The sequence below is a fragment of the Chiloscyllium plagiosum genome, unplaced genomic scaffold, assembly GCF_037043375.1.
Source record: "Chiloscyllium plagiosum isolate Xiang-an unplaced genomic scaffold, Cpla_swu_hap1 HiC_scaffold_47, whole genome shotgun sequence".
Taxonomy (NCBI): Eukaryota; Metazoa; Chordata; class Chondrichthyes; order Orectolobiformes; family Hemiscylliidae; genus Chiloscyllium; species Chiloscyllium plagiosum.
In genome coordinates this window covers 14,306,603-14,327,031 of record NW_028270185.1, presented here as the reverse complement: position 1 = coordinate 14,327,031, position 20,429 = coordinate 14,306,603, and the positions used below count along the sequence as shown (strand labels likewise).

The 20,429-nt window shown below is 42.4% G+C and overlaps 1 protein-coding gene across 2 annotated transcripts in view; it reads right to left on the bottom strand.

The window, feature by feature from the left end:
- The window catches only part of LOC122542869 (sodium/calcium exchanger 3-like), a 353,482-nt gene extending 336,478 nt beyond the window's left edge, over positions 1 to 17,004 (bottom strand). Inside the window, exon 1 of one of the 2 annotated variants that reach the window (XM_043680972.2) lies at positions 16,901 to 17,004. The gene's annotated coding sequence lies outside the window, so the exon portion shown is untranslated. Of the gene's footprint in view, positions 1 to 11,828; positions 11,949 to 16,900 lie in introns of those variants that run through there. The other variant, XM_043680975.2, reaches the window with a different exon arrangement.
- Between the last annotated feature and the right edge of the window lie 3,425 nt (positions 17,005 to 20,429).

The following is a 20,429-nucleotide window of genomic DNA, read 5'->3' as shown; positions in this document are numbered from 1 at the left end:
CCCTTGTCAATATACCATTCTTACTTTCTTGCGGCACCGACATGCTCACTTTTAGTGGCTCGTGGATAGGGACTCAGATCCCTTTGGACAACTGCACTTCCCCATTTTTCATCATTTAAAGTTATTTTGCCTTTGTTTTATTTTTGCCAAAGTGAATACCGTTGCACTTATTGACATTATGTTCCATGTGTCATGTTCTAGCCCATCCACTTAGCCTGCCTAAATCCTCTTGAAACCTCCTCACAATTTACATTCCCACACACTTTGGGGTCACAGCAAATTTGGAAATATTACAAATTAGCCTGCACATCCAAATCATTTATGTAAATTGTGAACAATTGTGGAACTACCACTGACCTTGACAATATCCCATCAGTAATAGCCTGGCAAACTAAGAATGATCTGTTTATTCCTACTCTCTGCTCTTAACCAATTTGCAATCCATATGAGTATATTCCTCCCAGTTCTTTGCACTCTGTGATTTTATTTACTAACTTCCTGTTTGGAACCTTAAAGAGCTGAAAATCCAAATAAACCACATCCATTATTCTCCTTTGTCTAAGCTACAAGTAACATTCTCAAAAACTTTAAAGTTTTCAAACACAACTTCCCATTTACTTGTTGTCAAACGGTGTAGTTCCTCCTGCAAACCCACAACAATTCATTTTTATATCATCTTAGGCAGTAATCTGTTCCACAAACCCATCAGCCTTACAGTAAATAAAAAATCCATCAGAATTCAGTCATCAAAAATAAACGTGTTATGATGCACTAACTCTATACTTACCATACACACACGTTTCAATTTTAAAACTGCTGAGAGCAAGAGCTTTAATTGACTAGTCTCTTGCTCTTCAATCACATTTCACCAATACCATAGCAGTCTTTTGTTAGATTGTCAGTCACATATGGCTCCTGGTATTTGGGGGGTGGGGTTTGGTGAGGTTCGTTATCAAGATGGGTTGAATAGGCAGGGTTTGTTTTCACTGGAGCGCAGGAGGTTGAGGAGTGACCTGATAGACGTTTATGAGATTGTGAATGGCATGAATAGGATGGAAAGTATAAGGCTTTTTTCACAGGGTGTAGGGGTCAATTACAAGGGGACAGAGCTTCAAGGTGTTGTGGGGGGGGGGGGGGGGAGTGTGAGACAAGTTTTTCACACAATGGGTGCTGAGTGCCTGAAACACACTGGAGTAGGAGGTAGTAGTGGAAGCAGACACAATAACAGCATTTTGAATGAATCCATGAATAGGAAGGAAATAGAGGGATATTGATCCCATAGTGAAGACAGTTTTATTATGGAAGGGCAAAATGTATCAGCACAGAGTTTGAGGGCTGAAGGACCTGTTCCTGTACTGTATTGTTCTTTGTTCTTGTGTCTCTTTGTATATTATCCCAGAAACAGAACTAAACAGGAATAAGGGAACAGAGAATTTAAGGATCAGGAGGTCAAACGGAGACATGGGAACAACATGCAGAAATGGAACATCAAATGATAATTTGTTCCTGGGAGTGACAGAAGAATAAGAAGGAATGCTGGATGGTCCATGTACCTGCACTGCGCAAGGGAAGTGTGTTTCAAGTCAAGAGAAGACTTGCATTTATTCAATGTTGTCATTCTATTGCACTAAGGTAAACTCGTATCTTTTTTTGCAACGGTGCTGATAAACCAAACGACATTATTAGTCAACCTTACCAGCAACTTTCAAAACTAGTCTAAGAGTCCAAATGCAATATAAAGTAGCAAATCTGACCCTCACCTTTTTTTCTTAAATAGGAACAGCGGCCTGCAAGAACTTTTTGGGAAAAAATGTTACAAATTAGGAGCAAAAACAGGCCTTAAGTCTACTCTGCTGTTTCATAAGATCCTAACAGATCTGATTACTCCACATTCCCATCTATTCCAATAACCTTCCGACCACTTGTTTATCAAGAATCTAACTGCTTCTGCCTTAAAATTAATTCAGGCTCTTCTACCATCACCTTTACCAGAATCAAGTTCCAAAAACTCACAACCTTCTGTGAGGGCAAATTTCTCCTTACCTCTGTCTTAAATGGGTGGTCCTTTATTTTTAACCCAATATGAGGTGTGTTGGCACCATCAATAAAGATATCAGAAAGGGCTAATCTGGAAGGGCTTAGCAAAAGGCAACAGGAGTTCAGAATAAACTCAGACGGACCAATTTACTGGTCTTCAACACAGATGAGCAAAAAGACATGAAAATGGTTTGAAGTTGTGAAAATGTGTAACCTCAAATATATTAAATGGTACTCTGCGGAGGTTACAAAGTAAGATAGAAATCAGCTGGACTAGTTGTTGAAACCAACGACTCAATGTCTTCAGTGAGAAAAGCACGGAAGGTGTTGATTTATATAGCCACTTCTTCAGTCCTTCACCTGAAGACAAACTTGGTGGTCTTTTTGCCAAAACACAGCAAAGTACCACAAATTTTTACTAAAGGTAGGGTGTAAATACAGATCCCAAATTTATCTCAACTAGAATAGGGATCGAATTCCATGCTGTCAGCATTTTTCTATCCACCCACTAGCTGTCAAACCAATGAAGTTTGATGTGGAGCTGAGGGTGTGATTTAGATGTTGAAATGAATGTTGTTTAAAGCATAAACAATGCCATAATTGTTATGGTATTGATAAAACTGTGTATCAAATATTACCTTCAATGTTTGGCCTCCATATTATCAAAGGATGCTGAATTTGGAGGGGTTCCAGGGGCTAAGAGGCTGATTTCTGGATTTGAAAGGCGAAATTATGAATAAAATAATAGTTTGCAGACAAGCAATGTGTTTGCGAGCTTCACAATGAAACCTAGATGGGGGTTTGGCAAATGATCACTTGCGGCGTTTTGGAAAGATCCTGTTATAGAGCAGAGTGTTGTTGCTTTTAATCTATTATATGCAATGTCCATGGATTGGTCCAGGTAAAATTGCCTGGACCGGTACAAGTAAGTAGTATCAGAGAGATGCTCACTGACCAGTTATAGTACCTGTCTGACATAAGCCCTCTTTGATCCTCCTCATCTCCAGTTTAGCAAAATGCCCAGAAGATGCCTTTTGACCACGCACAAATAAACAGCAGGAGCTCTCTCTTGTTGCCATGTGTGGGCTATGAGTTGTAGAGATGGCAACATTGCAGGGATGCCCTGTTAAATAGGGAATGTGGCTGGCCCTCAATAATGTAGTCAAATCCCCAAGAATTGCACATTCTCCTCACATCCTAGATATTTGACTGTCAATAGGACAGCAGTTACATACTCATTATCTTCTTCCAGACCATTATGGTGACCCCCTTTTGGAGTCACTTGGTATTTGGCTCCACATAGTAGCACCTTTCTTAATAGCATCTGTAACGTGGCCTTTGTAATAGGTCTGCTCTGCCTCTAGACCTCACTTCATCCATTTTATAAATTTGGAGTATGTTGCCCTTTAAGGATGACACCGGCCCTTTAAGAGCCTTTGTAACCGGATATTTCACTCACTGATAACCGTGAGCTCCCCATTGCCATGCACTTTGTAAAAATAAAGTATTTGAATAAAATGACCTCACATTATGGTTCAAGATCAGCGCATTCATCTATGGTTTAAACCGAATCAGTAGTGGTTCTAGTGTCTCTGATGCAACCAATTTTTACAGGTTTCTCTCAAGTTCAAGCAACATTCACTTCATAACTTTAAACATAATCCCACTCAAAGTTCTCTTATCCATAGTTAGTCTCATGCTATTCCTGACCTGTTCCTTCAAAGAAGCTTAACATGAGAACAGAGGCAATCAGACAAGAGTCGATCAGGCAGCCCCTCAAGTCTGCTTCACCGTTTGATAAGATTAAGGCAAATCTGACTGGGGCCTTAACTCAACTTGCCTGCCTGTCCCCTATGATACGTGACTCCCTTGCTGTCTAATACAGGCCTTGAACTTATTCAATGACCCAGCCTTCACTGCTCAATAGGGAAGACACCTTCACAGACAAACACCCCTCAGAGACGAAATTCTTCCTCAACTCCATCCTCATCAGAAACCCCTTATCTAGTTCTAATTACCCTTTGGCTTATACCTTTCAAACAGTTTATCAACAGCTCAATATCATGATCTATTATTTCCAGTAACACTCAGGAAGCACTCGACACCACCCAGGACAAAGTAGCTTGCTCAACTGGCGCCCATCAATCACTTGCAATATTCATTGACACACTGAGGCAGCAGTGCGTACTATCTACAAGCTGCAGTGCAATAATTCACAAAGAGTCCTCCAACAGCACCTTTCAAACCCACACCCTCTATCACCTCAAAGGACAAATGAGGCAAATGTGTGGGAACATTCCCCTCCAAGCTGCACAGCATCCCATGTGGGAACTATATCTCTGGGCATTTTTCACTTCTTTCAGAACACTCTTCAGACTTGGAAAAATGGTAGGCCTCAGGCTTGAGGATTGTTGATCCTGGTTCTGATGTGTGAATCATTTCTCTATGACAGGGTCTTTTTTTTCTCTCTTGGACAATCTTTGTAGAGGACATTTGTGTTTGTGGACCTTGTCATTGGTCTATTTCCTTATCCAGAAGACCCTCAATCTCCTGAATGTCTCTTAACAGACAAAGTTAGAAATCACACAGCACCAGGTTAGAGTCCAACAAGTTTATTTGGAAGTACTAGCTTTTGAAGTGCTGCAAAAGCTAGTGCTTCCAAATAAGCCTGTTGGACTATAACCTGGTGTTGTGTGATTTTTAACTTTGTCCACTCCAGTCCAACAATATCTTAAAAGGCAGCTGGTCTTTCTTCCTTGCAGTAGCCTAGAGTTTCTGGATCAAGCAATCAAAATCTATTTGGAAGATATAGTCTATTTTTTCTTCAGTATCTTGGATGCTTAGATCAGACAGGTTTTTTTTAAACATGTCCTGAGTTTGTATTAAGTTGGTCTGGCTTCCATGGAGTCATATGTAGCTCACCTCCCATGCGTTTTTGATCAGCTTGAAGGTCTTTAATCACCCATATTGTTTGACTGGTTCTGAAGTAAACCTTTTCAGATTCTCAGTTGTGTCACTAAAAGGCTGCTACACACCAAGTACTCTCTCAGCTGCTGGATCTGTGGTCCTGCTTCATCAACCTGTTCAGCAGATTTTTATGCTCACTGGATACCTGCGGTTAAACATTTGTCAGTAAGCCCAGATGAGTTGTATTAATCATTCTTGTTCTCAGTATTTGTTTTTCTGACAAACTTTGCTGAGTTTTAGCTTCTGACCTGTCAGCAATGTGTTCAAACCTGATAATTCTGTGCAAATGCAGATTCTACAGTGAGTCTGAATACCCGTCGTTTACTTGAACATATTAGTACAAAAGGGAAGTTTCCATGAGTGGATCAGTGAACACCAAAATAATGTAGAGTCATAAAGCACAGAAACAGACCCTTAGGTCCAATCAGGCCAAGCTGATGTAAACAAGTACCACCAGCCTGCTCCTGGCCCATATCCCTCCAAATCTTTCCTATTCATGTACTTATCCAAGTGTCTTTTTAACGTTGTAACTGTGTCCACATCTACCACTTACTCAGGAAGTTCATTTCACACACAAACCACCCTCTTATAAAACGTTTGCCACCCATGACTTTTTAAAATCCCTCTCTTCTCACCTTAAAAATATGCACCCTAATCTTGAAATCCCCCACACTAGGAAAAAGGGGTGGGGGAGTCCAGAACTAGAGGGCATAGGTTTACAGTGAGAGGGGAAAGATATAAGATGGACTTAAGGGGCAACGTTTTCTTGCAGAGGGTGGTGCGTGTATGGAATGAGCTGCCAGAGGACGTGGTGGAGGCTGGTACAATTACAGTATTTAAAAGGCATCTGTATGGGTATATGAATAGGAAGGGTGTAGAGGGATATGGGCTGGGTGCTGGCAAGTGGGACTAGATTGGGTTGGGATCTCAGGTCGGCATGGACGAGTTGGACCAAAGGGTGTGTTTCCATGCTGTACATCTCTTTGGCTTTATGACTGTTAGACACTTGGATAAAATGAGGGTTCCAGGTGCTGGAGACCAGAGTCAAAGAGTGTGGTGCTGGCAAAACACATCCGGTCAGGCAGCATCCGAGGAGCCGGAGAGGCGACATTACGGGCATAAGCCCGAAACGTCAACTTTCCTGCTCCTCGGATGCAGCCTAACCGACTGTGCTTTTCCAGCACCAGACACTTTGGGGTGTTCAGAGGGCATGAACGATGCAATGGGGATGCGAGTTTTTCTTGTTGAGGGCAGACAAACTTTACATCTGCCCATTTCGTCCTGTCTTCATCTGGTGGGCCATCGCAAGCGTTATACAATCAAGCTGCTCAATGCACTTCAGGTCTCGCCAGGTTGTCCACTTCGTTGGGAAAATGACAGAGGATGGATCTCTGTCTTGGAAGCTACTTCTCAAAATTGTCAGCTTCACACAGGCATTTACAGGTTCATCAAGTACAGTATACCAAAACTATTGCTGGCAATATTTCGACATCCATATAACAACAGCACATTTATCTCAACAGTCTACACTTCAGCAGATAATTCTTCAGCTGATCTGGTCTCACTGAAGTCTCTGCTCTCTTTAATGTTTTTATGGGATGGGGCGCCATTAACAATAATTATTGCTCAAGCCTAACTGCCCTCCTGGAACTGCTCTTTTACACCATTATTTTCTCAATCCAGTTATAGGTTTATCCCTATTTTTTCTTTTATGTTTCTGGAGAAAGGTTACAGTACAGAAGGCGGCCATTCAATCTACTGTGCCCATGCTAGTTTTCTACAAGAAAAACACACCTAGTTCCACTCCCTCCACCTTCTCTTCAGATAATTATCTGATAATATTTTAAAGCTGGCTCCACCAAATTCTCAGGTAGTACATTACAGATCCTAACCGCTAGCTGTGTTCCATCATGTTACCATTGCTCCTTTTGCCAGTCTCCCTAAATCAGTGCTCTCCGGTTGATAACTGTCACAACACACAGGAGGAGATCCCTCGGCCTGTCATATCTCGGCATAGGAGCAATTTACCCAATGTCATTCCCCCTATAGCCCTGTGCATTCACATAACAACTCAGTTCCCTCTTGAATGCTTCTATTGCACCTGCTTGGTCACCGTTATCGAAAGTAGCTTTTTATTCCAGATTTTATTAATCAAATTTAAATTCCACCAGCTGCCACTGTGGTATTTGAACTCATATCCCAGTACTTTAGCCTGTGCCTCTGGATTACTAATCCAGTGACATGATCACTATGACACCATCTGCCACAGCTATTCAGTTCAGGGTTCTTGACCATCACAGCAATACGAACAGTTTTTTTTTCTATTAACTCTGTAGACCCTTTATGGTTTTAAATACCTCTGTTAAATCTCCTCTCAATTTTTTTCTTCCTCAAAGAGAACAGTGCTAACTTCTCATCCATCCACATAACCGAACCTACCACAATGACTTCAGTTTGGTGCTTCTGAATTAGTCTGCCTATCATACGCTTGAAATAAAGCAGCTGCAAAATAACTGAAAAATGTTCTCATACTCCCATGCATGTATTCATTTTCTAACTCCCGAGACTTCAGTCCTTTTGACAAATGTGGCACAATAAAGAAGGGGGTGGTAGTTTTTGCAACATATCATTTTAAAATTCACAGAAACCCAGCCATTATAAAAATTGCCACACCTCTCTGATGTGCCTGTGAATTACAAGATGGTGGTCCATCTACATGAAACTGGAGTATCGTGTACAGTTTTGGTCTCCTTACTTGTGAAAGGATGTACTGGCACTGGAGGAGGTGCAGAGGAGGTTCACGAGGTTGATTCCGAAATTGAGAAGGTTGGCTTATGAGGAGCGATTAATTAGACTGGGACTATACTCAGTGGAATTTAGAAGAACGAGGGGGGAATCTGATAGATACATATGGAATTATGTCGGGAATGGATGAAATCGAAGCAGGGAGATTGTTTCCACTGACAGGTGAAGCGGCAAGGTGGCACAGTGGTTAGCACCACTGCCTCACAGCGCCAGAGACCCGGGTTCAATTCCCACCTCAGGCAACTGTCTGTGTGGAGTTTGCATATTCTCCCTGTGTCTGTGTGGGTTTCCTCCCACGGTCCAAAAATGTGCACGTTAGGTGAACTGGTCATGCTAAATTGCTCGTAGTGTGAGGTGTAAGGGAATGGGTCTGGGTGGGTTGCTCTTCGGAGGGTCGGTGTGGACTTGTTGGGCTGAAGGGCCTGTTTCCACACTGTAAGTAATCTAATCAGAACTAAGGGGCATAGCCTCAAAATAAGGGACAGCAGATTTAGGACTGATTTGAGGAAGAAATTCTTCACCCGATGGATTATGAAGCAATGGAATTCCCTGCCCGTTGAAGTAGTTAAGGCTATCTCATTGAATGTTTCTAAGAGAAAGGCAGATTTTTGAACAGTGAAGGAATTAAGAGTTATGGTGAGCGGGTGGGTTAGTGACGCTGAGGTCACAAAAAGATCAGCCATGATCTTATTGAAAGGTGGAGCAGGCCAGATGGCCTACACCTGCTCCTATGTTCTTATATCCACTCACACCTACAACCTCCCAACGTTCTTATTACTGCTTCTGTCTGTGCCAATGGAACACTCAATCTGCCAGCAAACTCAGTTCCAATTGAAAGGTTTCTAGACAGTTCAATCAATATAAAGAGAAATCAATAGAATTTCATTTGCTTATTTTTGCATGAGAGTCTGTCAGGTGAATGAGGTATAAAAACTACAATGGTAATTGCCACAGGGCATCACAGTCCTTTTTTTTTTATAAAGGCCAAAGATATTCCTTTCTGAATTTTAAATTTAAACTGGGAGACATGGAGCAATAATAAATCATTGACACTCAGCTTTGCTAAGGCATGCTTAATGGAAGATAATTCAGATGACAGAATCTCTTAACATGCGTTAGTCCACCCAAACACAAGCAGAAACAGAAATTTAATTAGATTATTGCATTCAGTTCCGGTCAGGACACTCCAGGAAAGATGTGATGATCCTTAAAAGAGGGCAACTGAGATTCCCAGACTGTTTCCAGGATTGGAGGACTTTAGCTACAGTGTTAGGGAGCTGGGGTTGGTTTCCTTGGGACAATGGAGATTGAGGGAGAGCTGATGGAGGTACATAAGGTTATGACAGGTTTTGATAAGGTAGACAAAGAAAGTTGTTCCCATTAGCTGACCTTATGAGATCTAGGGGTGAAACATTTTGCATACTGAGTAGCAATGGCCTGGAACTCACTAACAATGAGGCTGCTGGAGCAGAGATGACGAGCGATTTGAAACACAAATTGTTTGGATACTTAAGGACAATAAGCTTTCAGGAGATGGAGTGAGGGAATGGGACTGACTGGATTCCTAATAGGAGAGCCAATGTGGACTGGATGGAACGAATTATCTCCTTTTGTGCCATAATGACTATGACACTAATGGAAGTTCAATCATGAGCATTTCTTCAGACAAGACTATGGTAATATGGAACTATCTCCCTCAAGACTGTAGATGGGAGAAGGAGGGATGTGGCATTCAGTAAATTGCTCCTACAGAGAGCTGGTGCAGACACAACAGACTGAACCGACTCCTTCAAAGCTGCAACAATTTTGTGATTCTCTGTTAAGGGCCAACTATTGTTTCTAAGACTCAAGTTGATAGTTTGATAAGAGTGTTGAGGGCTATAAAGCAAAGGTGGGAAAATGGAATTGAGCTACCAATCAATCATGACCTCACAGAATGAAGGAACAGACTTGAGGGAATGTGTGAATGACATCCTTCTGTTTGTACTTTCAATTGTTTTAGAGCTTTCTTTTATTTATAATGGATGTCTTCTGACTTGTTTGTAGGTTATTTCTTGCCCACGTTTCATAGGTTTGTGTTCTCCATTCATGAGAAATTTGAGGAATAGAAGCAGGTGTCGGCCATTTATCCCTTCAAGCCTACTCTGTCTTTCAATAAAATCATGGCTGACTTTCTACTTCAACCCACCTTCTCTCACTGTCCTCATATCCTTAGTTTTCTTTTCAATACCCAAAATGTCTGCTGATCTCTGTCTTGGGTATACTCAACAATTGCACACCCACAGCTTTCCAACCATTTAAAAATAGTCTGCTTTTCTGATCAAAATTCATAACATCGCAATTTTCCCCTCATTATATTCGATGTACTGCATTCCTGCCCAGGTCCATCATCTGCTTCATCCGCCATCTACAACAAGCCCACCGGCACCCCAGCTACCTGGATTACACCTCCTCCCACCCTACCTCCCGTAAAAATGCCATCCCTTATTCCAAATTCCTTCGCCTCTGCTGCATCTGTTCCCAGGAAGATGAATTTCACCTTAGAAAATCCCAGATGTCTTCCTTCTTCCAAGATTGCAATTTTCTTTCCCACGTGGTCGACGATGCCCTCCAGCGCATCTCCTCAACTTCCCGTACCTCCGCCCATGAACCCCACCTCTCCCAACGCAACAAGGACAGAGCCTCCCTGGTCCTCACCTTCCACCCCACCAACCTCCACATTCATCGCATCATTCTCCGCCACTTCTACCCAGTATCTGCAGGTCCATCATCTGTCCACATCACTTCGGCACCTCTCAGTGTCTTCAGCAAACTTATTTCTCCACCTAACTTTGTATCATCTGCGTAATACATTACGCTTGGTTCCCTCATCCAATGAATCAGAAAAAGCCCTATTCCTAGCAATGCCTACTGGAATGTGTCCTTTTTCATTAGCTAAAGGATAATAGTCAACTCATCTGTATTATATATTAGTTCCTTTAAATAACTCCTGTCTTAGTATTAGCTAGATTTTCTGCAATTTTTGAAGCTGTTATCCAAGGCCACAAAAAGATTATGACCAAACAAACAAAATATTCTGCCCATCCTTTTACAATTGTATTTCACCCATTATAAAATATCATACAATTTCCCCAAATCGTTCCACAATTATATCAGGACTCCCCCTTCTTCAGTTCTCTGACTGAAGGCAGATGCAGTCCACAGTATAGCAGCCTTCCCAATGGGTAGGGAAGGAGTGAGGTCCCTAATCCAATTGGAAAAGGGGAAAATAGAACCAAATGTTGTTTGTACCAATCAGATCCACACTGACCATCCAGTTGATTCAATCAACCTCCCCTCCAACCAATAAGCTGAAATTGTTCTGGCAACATACAGTTTCAAATGCACATTGTAGCCTGGAAAATATCAGGTATTATGATTCCAGCTGATGTTATGATTGGATAGGTAAGATACCCACAATGAACTCTGGTTTGATCAATCATATTTTTACAAATTCAACAAAGTGCTCTTTCACTGAACCACAAGCATGCAATGATGCAGATCTGATTTAAATAATAAAATGCAGAAGTAGAGAAAGTAAAATAGAATAAATCAAGCTATTTACATATAAAACAATTTGAAAGATATCAAAACACAGTAAAAATACAATTCCATCTTTCACCACCTTCGCATTACAGTACTCAAACATCAAAGAGAGTTTGCTTCTTTCCAACAGCTATAGTTTTAATAATTCCTTTCAATCTCTTGTCTTGAAATTTTGATAGTCTCTTCCTTGAATAGTCACAGAATTGAGTTTAGACTTTCTCAGCTTCCAGTAAACCCTTCAGGCTTCTAAACAAATACTTCTGGTCTGAAACTTTCAAGCAAAAACACTTACACTGATGTAACCTATTTTCTAACTTGTATGAACGGACTCCTTTCTCAAGGAGAACCATGCATCTAACTTCAAGCAGAATTTCTACAAATTGAAAACAAAAGCTGTACGGTTTGTTTAAAATCCCCACCAAAGACAAACTGACCTGACAGACTTCACAGTCAGTCTACTCGGCAAACTGTACTGGTTTGATGATTCCATCAGTTTCCCAGCCTCCTGATTTCTGCCTCTACTGTTGCGTATTAGGTAAATGATAGAGACTTGCAGAATCTTGGAATTGCTTCATGGTCAACATGCAAGGTGGCCTTAACTCCTTTGACAGTTCCTTGACCTTCATGAAAAGCTTCCCGGACTTCACTCAGGCAGCCATTTTCTAAATGAAAAATATTGAGTAAATCAAGGTGAATCTTTCTCAATTTCACCCTGTCAGGCTTGGACCCGAGCCTTTTATGGCAATCAGTGGTAACTGAACCAGCTGCTTCTCATGTGAGACCAGAACCAAAGTTGTACTCTTCATCTGTAAAGGGTCTTCATCATAGGCTGTCAGTTTAGCCAAGGTCTTACACAAATGTAAGGATTGGAGTCCAGAGCGAACATTGTCAAAGATTGGTTCTGAAAATGCTGATACCGCAACGCCAATTTAACCATTTAACCAAACGTTTATTTTGATTGGTTATGATTTGGATGTTGCTAAGTGTTTTTGACCATTCCAAGCCAGATGTAGGTTGGCTTTCCAGGGAATGCACTCTCCTGGATATCGGCCTATATATTCTCTTACTCAATTCAGGCCTAGTGGGCCTCCTTTGCTGTCTCAAGGCCACATACCAGCAGAAGCTATAATAGCTTGATGGCCTGTATCCTGAAGAAAATTTCAACCATTTGGCTGAGGCTTAGCTTTGTTTTGGGGTTTTGCTGTGGGCTGACCTAGAGTCCCTCAGTTCAAGCTGTGTCCTGAGTGTGGTTTTGCAATTGGCTTCACTGAAGTGGTGTCCCCCAAGTTCAGTCGGCCTGGTGAAGGTGTCCACTCCCAACATAATATCCTGTAACTCATATTCTCCACCTGCTGCATTTTCTAATGATAAAGCCATTGAAGTGTCTGTTTAAAGTCGAGTTGGACTTCAGCTAGTAGATGCTTTTGCATGGTTACATCAGTAATCCCACACACCAAACAGTTTCTCAGCATCTCATTAATGGTTAAACAAAAGTCACATGCCTCTGCCAGTTGTCTTAAGTCCTGACACGGACTCTCCTGGCTCTCGAACTGCCAAGTAAAACTGACAGGGCCTCAGGATTAGAGAAGGCTTGGAATCGTACATTGCTTAACTAAATCCATCAACTCTTGAAAGGTTTTAGTATCTGTTGCCTCAGGAAACATTGGCTCCTAGCAACCAGAAAGGCTGCAGGTCCACATGCTGTCTGAGGAATTACTTGTTGCTTTTCATCTGCCCCAATGTCAGGTGCCCGGAAAAAATAACACATTCTTTCCACCTATTGAGCCCCTAGTCTTCAACAGCAGGATTGAACGAATCAAGCTTCCCAAATAACGGCATGATGCCAGAAATGTTTACCCCAATTCAAAGACAACTGTTACAAATGAGCTTCTTCAGGAATGCATTTTTTTTTCCTCTTGTAGCCACTGAAATAACTCCACAGAGGCCGGTATCCCATTACCAAATCACCCTCTATTTACATGTGCTTAGTACTTGATACTGGTCTGGCTTCCTCAGAGCCAGTGCTCAGAGTGGAGAGAACCTCTGACACTCCTGGTTTTTTTTATATTTTATTAAACAATTCACAGTTCACAAAACAATTAACATTTACAACTGTATACAGAGAGACAACAATTTTATGAGGGGAATGGCAAAGCCTAGCCCCAAACCCTGACATTCAACCGGTTTTCAGGGAAATGAGGACAAGACACTCCTGTTTATATTATTTTATTAAACAAATTACAAAAACAGTTTACAACAAACAGTTACATTTACAGCTGCATACAAGAGACAGCAATTTTACAAGGGAGAGGAGCAGCAAAGCCAGGCCCCAAACCCTACCATTCAAACAGTTTACAGGGACATGAGGACAAACCTCAAATCCCAGTTTCACATAAAGATATAAAGAGACAACAGCAGTGACAGTTGTACATTAGACAGTACTGTTACATACAAAAGTGCAGACAATACAGACCCAGCAAGCCCCCATCCCTCCCACCTTCCGACCACTCTAAGGCAGCCCGCCCCTACCCACCTTCCGGTTCTCGGTCCACCCCATGCCCCTTCCAGTTATTGGCCCGCCCTGACACACCTTTCAACCACCTCTAGGACAGCCCGCCCCAGTACCCACCCGGGGTGACAGCGGTCAGGATGGCCTACCCACCTTCCGGCTTCACTAACCACCCTCAGCACCTTTCGACCACCTCTGGGGCAGCCCGCCCCGGTACCTGCCCGGGGTGACAGCGCTGAGGACGGCTACCCGCCTTCTGGCTCTCGGTCTGCCCCTACGTACCATTGGGCTCACTCCTGTTTATATCTGTCAGCCAAGGCTCCCTGATTAGACTAGATTAATAGCCCCAATCAGGGAACTCATATTCTATGAGGTCCACCTGGCTGACCTCGTTACAATCACTACTGGCAGTATGCAGGGTTAGATTTGCAACACTTTGCATAAAAAGTTAACAGTGCACTTGTTAGCTCAGTTAGCTACATGTGGTCAGAACAATACGAATACTGTGGATTTTTATTCCTGTTCTTGCTGAGGTAGACTGAGGACCTGCCTCCTCATCTTACCCTGAGAGGGAAAGTAAATGGTTACACCCCCACTGCAAAAACCCACTCAGAGTGAAGCATCAGCAGACAACAAGCAAGTGACCTGGCTTCGGGTATAGCAGACATGAATGAAGGTATAGAAAGTTCAGGAATGATTTGGTCAAGGTGTCCAAAAGAATTTAGTAGGGTCAAGGGAAAAGCTACTGGCTTCAGTAGGCGAGTCCAAACTCATGAGTTTAACATTAACAAGATTGTTCAGCAGTGATGTTAAGAGGTACTTCTTCACACGAAAGCTAGTAGAAATCCAGAAAGCTCTCCCTGCTAATCAAAGCTGGAGGGCAATACAAAAAATTGAATCTGCTGGATTTTTATTAGATAAACATTGTGAGAAATGGAAACAAGTTCAATTTAAGCTGAGCAACAGATCCGCTATGGTCTAATGGAATGGAACATTGGATGGGCTGAATGAAATCCTAAGTTCCACATAATAACAATTTTGAACAGCCCTATTATCTTCTATTACTGCCCTTGGAAACTTGGTCCAAACATTCATTTTTTTTTATGTTGTATGAGCTTAGTATGATTGGAATTTGTATGTAGTTAATATCTTAACATCTATTTAATATGTTAAACAATTAGTAAAGCCTACTTCAAACTGACTGCATGACTGATTTTTCCAGTTGCAAAAAACCCCTTTTGAATCCAGAGGAAGCACAATAAAGGAGCAATGTTGGCAAATGGAAGGTAGAGTCTGACAGATATAACCAGAGACTTCAAACCATGGTCTATCATGACAGAACCCACAATGCAGTGACTGATAATAGTGCACATAACAGCTAAGTATGTTACAAAACACTGAGAACAGATCATTGTGATACATAGAATATCAATCAAGCAGGATGTGTTTGGTGAATAGAACAAGAAATAGGCACAATTCCAAAGTACAGCAGAGAACTTCATACAAAATATTAAAACTACACATTAAATTTATTGTCAGAAATGCAGTCATGCACAAAAATTATTTTTAAATCAAAAAAAGAACGTTTCCATAAAACAATTCTAAGAATTCATTTAAAATCTGTTTGCAAAAACCTCAGAGACTGGAGAAATGGAAGTCAATTTACCTAAAGGTCATCTCTATAAGTCAGAAATAGAGAAGAATACTTCCCCCCACTGCCTGCCCCAAACACACCTGTCCCCCACCCCCCGACACACACACACACACATATTGGAAGCAAATGCAGTTAGAATTTTAAAAGGGAATTGGATACATTGGGAAAGTGCAATGTTATGGGCAAAAAGTAAGGGAGTTGGACCAGTTACATGCCCCTTCGAACAAGCCATCACAGATATGAAGGGTGAACAATGTCCCTTTTTGAAGAAATCCTATTGTTTTGAAACCTTCTCTGCTTTGCATCTCTGGGTTTAAGAATGAATCTAGTTGAACACTGGAAATTACAGATTGAAAAACAGTTTAACTTTCATAATCTCGAGGAGCTGTTTAAAGCTGTGGGAAGGTTTACACATCTGATCCAGGAGGCTGTCACTGTGAAAGGTGTTAAGAGCAACAGAGGGAACAGAGTGTCAGCACTGGTCAACCTTGCGCTCCTGATCATTGCTGACAAATACAGCCCCACTGAGTACTGTGAGGGCAATGAAAGGTAGTGAGGGAAAGGCAGTAATTTGCAAGGGGATGAGGGCAAAAGGATAAGTGACACTTAAAAATCTTCACTGTAGAATACAGGCTACCAGCATTAAATACAAATAAAAGCAAGTCAGGAGTAAAATACTCAGATTCAATCGATGAAGAGGTCAGTTTAAATAAACACGTGTTGGTATCCATAAACAGTCTTTCTTCAGTTTTACTCTCCCTGTGACAACATTAGAGAAAAATAGCAATCTGAACAGGGATCTCCAGTGAGGATCTGTCACACTAGTGAGCAAGCAATTGGGCAACAAAGGGAGACAGAGACTGGCACTGCCCAGCACTCTACCCTGAAACCAGTTGCATCAATATCAGAACATAGCCCAACTTCTCAACACATTAACCAAGAACTGCCAGAAGAAGGTATAGGGAGAGACTGAAGGAACGAGAAAGAGACGCAAAGAGAACGACACGAAGACAAATACACTGATTGATGGGGAAAAAAAGAGACGGCGGGGAGAAGAGGGACCACAGAGACGGAGGGGAACAGAGCTTGAGGGGGCAGGAGCGAACTGAGTGAGAGGGGAGGGCAGAGGAACACACAGACAAATAGACAGGGGGAGGTGATGGGGGTTCGATGGGGGAGAAAGATGAAAACACTGATGGAGAGATGGAAAGACAAGAGAGAGAAAAAGACAGAACCCTGTGCTCTTCATCGGGTTGCGAGGTCGGGCTGAGACTTGAGTGACAGAGGGAAGGGGAGAGTGAGGGGTGGAGGGGAAAGGCTCTCCCAGGAACCCGCTCTCTTACCTGCCTGCAGCTTCTCCTGTATAAACCCTGGAGCAGCGCAGCTGCTTCCTCCGCTTCAGTCGGGCACGCGGAACCGCTCGGTCGCGGGCAGGCGGCGGGTCGCGCGCGCCGCCGGGACGGTGGCTGCGGGAGCGCGCGTGACATCTTGACTGGAGTCCCTCTCCCCTCCCCAAACACACACACACACACAGAGCCACAGGCAACACCTTGAGCCTCCACCCCCCCTCAGGATTGAGAGGATAAAGAAGGTGAGAGGGAGGACAGCGTGAGAGGGCATTAACTTTTAAAACAGGAATTCGAAATCCCAGTTATTAACTGAAAAATGTTGACAGGTAGATTTGATATTTCCAACTTACTGTCCAAGAGTTAAACAAACCAAGTACTAACAACACTTTATTTCATACTCACACTCCTTCCTCTGTCTGTACCTGGGCCTGTTTGAGATGTTGGAAATAGTTGATGCCTTCAATGAATGCTTCTTCTGCTATTTGGATGGTCTTGAGCAAAAGATGCTTATGTTGGTAGGAATGGCCCTTTTTCAAAAAAGACCTTTTTCCTTTGTTGCTTGCTGTGACAAAGCTCGGAGTAGAGACCTGGTTTTCGAATTCTTATGTCAGGCCTATGGACAATATGGCCCATCCAATGTAGCTGAATGACAAAAAAACAGTGCCACAATGCTGGGAACGTTGGCCTGGGAGGGAACACTGATATTGGAGTGCCAATATGAATTTGCATGATTTCGTGGAAGCTTCTCTGTTGACACTTCTCTAGGGATTTAAGTTATCTTCTGTATAATCCATGTCAATGCATAGAAGGGGCCAGCTCGCATGGCTTCCCTGTCAACCATGAACTTGGTGCTGGATTTGAGACTTGTTTCCTCTGACAATCAAAGGCTGTGCTGGCGCATTGAAGGTGCTGTTGAGGTTCATTGTCAATGTTTGGTCTTGCTCAGCGAAGTATTCCAAGGTATAAGAAATGATCCACATTATCCATGTCTTTTCATATACAGAAGGATGTGTTGTGCAAGGTGAAGAGGTGGTGAGAAGGCTCTTCCAGATGTTTAACCTGAGGCCCCTTCACTCATCCACCTCTGTGAATGTATTGGGTCAACATTGATTTAGGGCTTGATCTCTCAGTATATCCACACACAAGTGCATATTGCAACTCAATGGCAGAGGTTGGGGTGATCTTGGGTCTGTATTGGAGGCACATGTTGAACATTTGCCATGTAGAGAAGTTTCACTCTTGCAGGAGGGTTCTTAGAGATGGGGTGGAGTGTTGCAATGAGGAGAATGAAGAATTATGTTCATTTGATGCCTCAGCCTTGCATGACTGCAGTGTTTATTCATATTAGGTCTTTGGTGGATCTGTTGGTGAGGAGCACAGCTTGTTTGTTATCATGCTGGATTTAGAGTGATCCAAAGATATTCTTTTATCCTAAGGAGGGTGCATTGAGATGATCAATCGTTCATTTTTATGTAGAAGCCAACCCCCTTGTCTTCTCCTGACTTAGCTTCCCAAAAGAGAAGTGCATCCAACACCTCGTTCTTTGACCTGGCTTTCTCCTCCCCATCATTGTCCCAGTCAGGATTGCAATGCCAGTGTCATAGCGCTGAACTTCCCAGGTTAAGACAACAATGTGACATTCTGGTCAGTCACTGCTGGGGTTGTCCATGAGAATCTTGATGTTCAAGACCCTCAAATTCATTCTGGGGTGACAGAAGGAGCCCATATGTGGGTTCAATTAATTTGGAATGTCTATTGCACACCAGCTATCACATGGTCTTAGTGGAGCAAAGAGCTTTGTCCAATGGTAGGGACAAGTGAGATAATCAGAGATCAGACTTTGCTGCATGGATGGGACTAACACACACCACCTCTTTCTGCCGCTAACCTCCCCCAACCAAAACCAAACCCAGAATTTGGGGGCATTCCATTTGAGGGGTTTAAGGTAATTAACAAGTTGACAGTGAACAACTAAAGATCTAAGCTATTTCTTCTTGTATAGGAAAGTCAAGTCAAAGGAGCCTAGCCTTTGTGGCCATCTTCTCTTCCTGTGTTCCAACGTGTGAACTTTGACACCAGACTCACAGCAGGGTGAGTAATCATGAGGAGTATGCTAGATGAGGCTCACCTTCTGTTCATCCCAAGACTGAACAGTGATGCTTTCAGAGGCATCACTTAATCAAAAACAATCTGCTTCCCCTTGCTTGGTTTGGCTGTTCATTGAATGATGTCAGTGAGCCATTAGATAGTCTGGGAAAGATGGGCTGTAAGGTGAAACTTAAATATTTACTCTAGCTTACATTTCTAACTCAGCACATTGTTGGTTTAAATCCTGCTCCATTCTAGGCTGTGGAAGTGCTGCATTGTTAAAGGTGCTGTTTACCACATGAAATATACAATCGAAGACTAGCTTCTTCTCAAGTGGATGTAGAAATGTTATTCTAAACTTCTGTAGAACTTTGGTTATATCACTGTTGCATTCATTTCTGTCACTATATTATAGAAAGGATATAGAGGCAGTGAGAGGATACGTAAGATTTACAAGGGTTAAACCAGAAATTAGTTTATACTTATTAGGAAAAGATTTACAGGCTGATTGAGTTCTGTCTTGAACAAAGAAGACTGGGGGGTGGGGGGTGAATTGAGATCTTCATAATTCTGGAAAGTTTTGATTGAATGGAACAGAGAGAATATTTGCTCTAACGGGTAAGTGCTAAAGACTGTCAACATAATATTGTGACTAAGCAATCAAATGGGGAATTCAGAAGAAACTTCCTCACCCAGAGGTTCAAGAAAGAGGAACTTGCTACCACATGGAGTGTTGATGCAAACCTCAAAATTGGTTTTAAGGCAAAGCCGATCAAGTGTTTGAGGGAGAAGGAAATAGGTAACTTTTTTCAGCAAATCTTCACACTTATTATTTTTCCTGTTGCAGAATAGTGATGGAAGGATTTCCAGGCTGATTATCGGTCTGCTAAAGTATGTTGTGAATGCTCCTTCCTGAGCCAGCAAGCCCTCATGAGGATCTGACCCAGAGATAGGAATGCTGCTGTGTGCCACAAGACCTCTGTGTAGGTTAAGTTGATAGAGTGAGATGGACAAGGCTCAAGCAGAGCATTAATGCAACATAGAATTTTTGGACCAAATGGCCTGCATATTCGATATATGTTCTATGTGATTCTTACGAGAGTGGGGTGCTGGAAAAGTACAGCAGGTCAGGCAGCATCTGAGGAGCAGGAGAATCGATGTTTCGGGTATAAGCCCTTCATCAGGAAGCCCTCCTGTCTCTACTCTACCTTGAAGAAGTTCTCCTCCTCTCTCTACAATCTGCAGTCCTCACTTTTTCCCATATGATTCTTTGTAAAGAACTTGCAAGTGTCCAAAGAGATCTGTGTACCCCTGTCCATGAGTCACTACAAACTAGCATGCAGGTGCAGCAAGCAGTTAGAAAGGCAAACAGTGTGTTGACATTCATTTCAAGGAGTTTGAGTACAGTGTCAAGGGGGCTTACAGGGATTGTATC